The sequence below is a fragment of the Pogoniulus pusillus genome, chromosome 3 (assembly GCF_015220805.1).
Source record: "Pogoniulus pusillus isolate bPogPus1 chromosome 3, bPogPus1.pri, whole genome shotgun sequence".
Taxonomy (NCBI): domain Eukaryota; kingdom Metazoa; phylum Chordata; class Aves; order Piciformes; family Lybiidae; genus Pogoniulus; species Pogoniulus pusillus.
In genome coordinates this window covers 36,464,943-36,470,230 of record NC_087266.1, presented here as the reverse complement: position 1 = coordinate 36,470,230, position 5,288 = coordinate 36,464,943, and the positions used below count along the sequence as shown (strand labels likewise).

At 45.4% G+C, this 5,288-nt stretch overlaps 1 pseudogene; it reads left to right on the top strand.

Moving 5' to 3' along the window:
* The first annotated feature begins 2,457 nt into the window (after positions 1-2,457).
* Positions 2,458-2,874, top strand: LOC135173895 (mitochondrial import receptor subunit TOM22 homolog; annotated as a pseudogene).
* Positions 2,875-5,288: the final 2,414 nt, after the last annotated feature.

Here is a 5,288-nt window from a genome sequence, read left to right as displayed (position 1 = left end):
ACTCTTTTATGAATCTATCTACAATTGTATGGCTCTCTGATTTTATAATTATTTTCCTTGTTAACTATAACTCTATGAATAACATGTAAGAATATTTCTTATTAACTTTACTTAGATTTCCTTGACTGGATTTTTCACTTACTACCAATTCCAAATTCAGTTCAGTGCCTGTGTTGCACCCTGCAATGAATGACTTTTGGTCCACCAATATGGTTAGATAATTGTTCTCCCCTTTATTTCTGTGTTACAGTGATTTATATGCTTACTCGGAAGAGGCGTGCACAGCTAACTTAGTTCAAGATTGGTACATGTGGAAAGTATAGATTGGCCCAAGGTTATGTGTGTGGTACAGATAGGTTAACTTTACCATAACAACCTGTAGAGTCAGTCCCATGCAGCTGGCAGAACCTGCCCCCTGCAGCTGCATGTGGGGGAGTGCCACTCACTGCCTGGTTTCCTGCCTCTGAGATGGATTCAAGGACACTCTGCAGCATGGGTTTGCTCATTCTTATCAGTTCATGCCCTGTTAGCAAGAAATCCCTCCTCAGTTCAGGGTGGAAAGCTAAAAAAAAAAAAGCATCTCTGTTGTATTTATTCCAATTATAGTTCATAGAACACAAGTGGTATCACTTATTTTATTTCAACATATTGAATAAAATCCAAAGCTGTGCATTTTGCAGTCCTTTGCTTCTAAAGCAGAGAGAAAAGCAATTTGAATTCTACAGAAATTGAAATACATTGATTATCGCAGTATCACAGTATCATAGTATCATCAAGGTTGGAAGAGACCTCACAGATCATCAAGTCCAACCCTTTACCACAGAGCTCAAGGCTAGACCATGGCACCAAGTGCCACATCCAATCCTGCCTTGAACAGCTCCAGGGACGGCGACTCCACCACCTCCCCAGGCAGCCCATTCCAGTGTCCAATGACTCTCTCAGTGAAGAACTTTCTCCTCACCTCCAGCCTAAATTTCCCCTGGCGCAGCCTGAGGCTGTGTCCTCTCGTTCTGGTGCTGGCCACCTGAGAGAAGAGAGCAACCTCCTCCTGGCCACAACCACCCTTCAGGTAGTTGTAGACAGCAATAAGGTCACCCCTGAGCCTCCTCTTCTCCAGGCCAAACATTCCCAGCTCCCTTAGCCTCTCCTCGTAGGGCTGTGCTCAAGGCCTCTCACCAGCCTCGTCGCCCTTCTCTGGACACGCTCAAGCATTTCAATGTCCCTCCTAAACTGGGGGGGTCCAGAACTGAACACAGTACTCAAGGTGTGGTCTAACCAGTGCAGAGTACAGGGGCAGAATGACCTCCCTGCTCCTGCTGACCACACCACTCCTGATGCAGGCCAGGATGCCATTGGCTCTCTTGGCCACCTGGGCACACTGCTGGCTCATGTTCAGGCGGGTATCAATCAGCACTCCCAGATGCCTCTCTGTTTGGCTGCTCTCCAGCCACTCCGACCCCAGCCTGTATCTCTGCATGGGGTTGTTGTGTTATATAGAATGGAAAGCATAAGATTAAGTTCAACTCACCTTACAACACTTGTGGCTGTTTGAGCTAGATTTCTAGCTCAGACATAAAAACATTCAGAACAGAGAAACTTAGAAGTAGAAGCTCTGAGGGGAGAGGTGAATATTCTAGGGATAGGCCATATAATAGCAACAATAGATAAGTTAATATAATTTCATTGGAGCATCAAGAGCTTTATGTCTGGAAGCACAGCTTGGACCTTCCCCTTGCTGCTTCTGCCACTTCAGTTGCAGCCTCTGCTATCTTCCCCTGCTGCTGTTTTGGTTGCTGCTGCTTTGCTGCTTCGCTGCTTTGCCACCACTTGACCCCTTCCCCATCTTCATTAAGGTTATTATATTTCTCTAGTAGATTGTTTCTCCTTATACTATTATATTTAAACTATAAGAAATACAATTGCATTTCCCCTGACTTAAAAAAAAAAAAAAGCACCTCCATGTGAGTTTGTTCTACAGGGAGAGGGATCCACCCTAACCCAGGACAACACTACAATATTTTCAGTCCTCTTTTTTATCATAGAATCATAGAATCAACCAGGTTGGAACAGACCTCCAAGATCATCCAGTCCAACCTAGCACACAGCCCTAACCAATCAACCAGACCACAGCACTAAGTGTCTCAGACAGGCTTTGCTTGAACACCTCCAGGGACGGAGACTCCACCACCTTCCTGGGCAGCCCATTCCAATGGCAAATTATTCTCACTCTGGCAACAACTTCCTCCTAACATCCAGCCTAGACCTACCCCAGCACAACTTGAGACTGTGTCCCCTTGTTCTGCTGCTGGTTGCCTGGCAGAAGAGACCAACCCCCACCTGGCTACAGCCTCCCTTCAGGTAGTTGTAGACAGCAATGAGCTCACCATTTTTTAAAAAGGTGGCAGCCTAACCCTAACCCTGACCCTCACTGCCCCCTTCTGTCCCTGGCTGCTGGTGATGGCTGCCACTGCATCCCTGTCCCTGGAGGAACTGCTGCCCAAGGGCAGCTTGGGCAAGGCCGAGGAGCTGGAGGGCGAGCTGGAAGAAGAGGATGATGACAAGGAGCTGGACGAGACGCTGGTGGAGTAGCTGTGGAGGCTGACAGAGATGTTTCCCGAGAGCTTCTGCTCAGCGGCTGGAGCCACCTTCGACCTGTCGCTGACAGTAGTGCAGAAGATGTACAGATTCTCCAGAGCAGCTCTGTTGATTGGGACCACCTCCATGACTCTGGTTCTTCCTGTAGTCTTTGAAACTGAAAAACTGCAGATGAAGCAACAGCAACAGATGCAGCAGTGACAGATCCTCCTCGGACCCAACACAGGGCTCTCAGGGGGAATGCCTGGGGCCTTGCCTCCACTGACTGGAAAAATCTAATTTGTGAAAGTCAGGTTGGATTCATATCGTGTGGGAAGACCTTGAGATTACCGTACATGGAACTGTTGATTTATTGGGTCAGGGCATTTTTTTTCTGTTAGTTTTTATTTTTGCCACTTTTTAATAGGAAACAACATAAACAAAATGAAACAGAAACAGCCTGCTGATATGCCAGAAGGCTGTGCTGCCATTCATTGAGATCTGGACAGATTGGAGCGCTGGTCGGAGGTGAACCTAAAGTTCAACAAGGGACAGTGTAAAATCCTGCACCTGGAGAGGAATAACCCTACTCATCAGTACAAGTTGGAGGTTAATCTGCTGGAAAGCATCTCTGTGGGGAAGTATCTATCAGTGTTGATGGGTAACAAGTTAACCATGAGCCAGCAATGTGCCCTTGTGGCCAAGAAGGCCAATTGTATTTTGGGATGCATTAAGAAAAATATATCCAACAGGTCGAGGAAGATTATTCAGCCCCTATAGTCTGCCCTGGAGCACTTTGTCCACTTCTGGGCTCCCTAGCCCAAAAAATACAGGGAACTGCTGGAGGGAGTGCAATGGAAGGCCATGAAGATGATCCCTCTTACAAGGAAAGGCTGAGAGAGCTGGAGCCTGGAAAAGAGTAGACTGAGAGGGAATCTTATAAATGCACAAAAACATCAAAAGGGTGGAAGCCACAAGGACAGGGTTTGGCTTTCTCCATTGGTGCCAGTAATAGGAGAAGGCACAATGGGTACAAAAAAAAAAACCACAGGAAGTTTCACTTGAACTTACACAAAAACTTTTTTCCTTTGAGGATTTCATAGCATTAGAACAGGCTTGTGAAGTCCATCTCTCTGGAGACTTCCAAAATCTGCTTGAACGTGTTCTGGTGTAAGCTGATCTAGGCATAGCTATGTTAGCAGGGTTGTTGGACAAGGTGATCTCCAGAGGTCACTTCCAAGCCATACCATCTGTAACTCTATGTGCAGTAACACCTACCACATAAATTTGTATTGTGGACAGAATTTTGTCTTTTAATTCGAATTTTTACATTTTCTTTGAAAACTCTCATAAATGTAATTTTCCACTGGAATGGGCAATATATCTCTTATATTAGGAAAGAATAAGATATAAGCCATAATACTGGCAGGATGTTACGAGGCAGTTTCAGTGAGTTAGATCCAGCTGAATTTGGTAGGAATTGTTTCTCTGAAGCTCACATTTCTTTATTGGCCATTCATTTCCATGCTATTGAGGCGCTTTCATTTCCATGCTATTGAGACACATAGCTGATCATAGAATCATAGAATCAACCAGGTTGGAAGAGACCTCCAAGATCACCCAGTCCAACCTAGCACACAGCCCTGGCCAATCAACTAGACCATGGCACTAAGTGCCTCAGCCAGGCTTTTCTTGAACACCGCCAGGGATGGTGACTCCACCACCTCCTTGGGCAGCCCATTCCAATGCCAATCACTCTCTCTGGCAACAACTTCCTCCTAACATCCAGCTTATACCTCTCCCGGTACAACTTGTGACTGTGTCCCCTTGTTCTGCTGCTGGTTGCCTGGCAGAAGAGACCAACCCCCACCTGGCTACAGCCTCCCTTCAGGTAGTTGTAGACAGCAATGAGCTCACCTCTGAGCCTCCTCTTCTCCAGGCTAAACTACCCCAGCTCCCTCAGTCTCTCTTCACAAGGCTGTGTTCCAGGCCTCTCATCAGCTTCATCACCCTTCTCTGGACATGTTCCAGTATCTCAACATCTCTCTTGAATTGATGTCTGCCTATAGATTCCCCTTAATAATTACAATTACCTATGAGTTAACTGAAAAAAAAAAATGTGTTTAAACAAGATTTATTATTCCACTTGCATCAAAATAGTTATAAACATAGAAAAAAATAATCTTCTCTCATCTTATAGTTTTAATTCTCTCTGGGAATATCTCAAATGACAAGATTATAATAAAAAGAGGACTGAAAGAAACAGAGAGATATAATCTGTTCTATCTCTCTGTCTTGAGGTAGCATCAGTTATTCTGAACCATTGTGATGACAAGAAGGAAACTTGCTAACTACCACAGTCTCATTCTTCCTGCATAACTTTACCTATTGTAGTAACAGTCAGAAAATAAAATCCTGAACTTTAGGTGCTCTCAAGCTCCTTTGTACTGTTCTCAGAAACTAGTCCAGAGAAGGGCAATGAGGCTTGTGAAGGGTCTGGAACACATGACTTACAAGGAACCTCTGAGGGAGCTGGGCTTGTTCACTCCACAGAAGAGCAGGCTGAGGGTAGACCTCATTACTCTCAACAACGACCTGAAGAGAGGATGGAGTGAGGAGGTGGCCAGTCTTCTTTCCTTGGTGTCAAGCAACAGGACTAGAGGAAATGGCTACAAGCTGCACCAGGGGAGGTTTAGGCTGGATGATAGGAAATA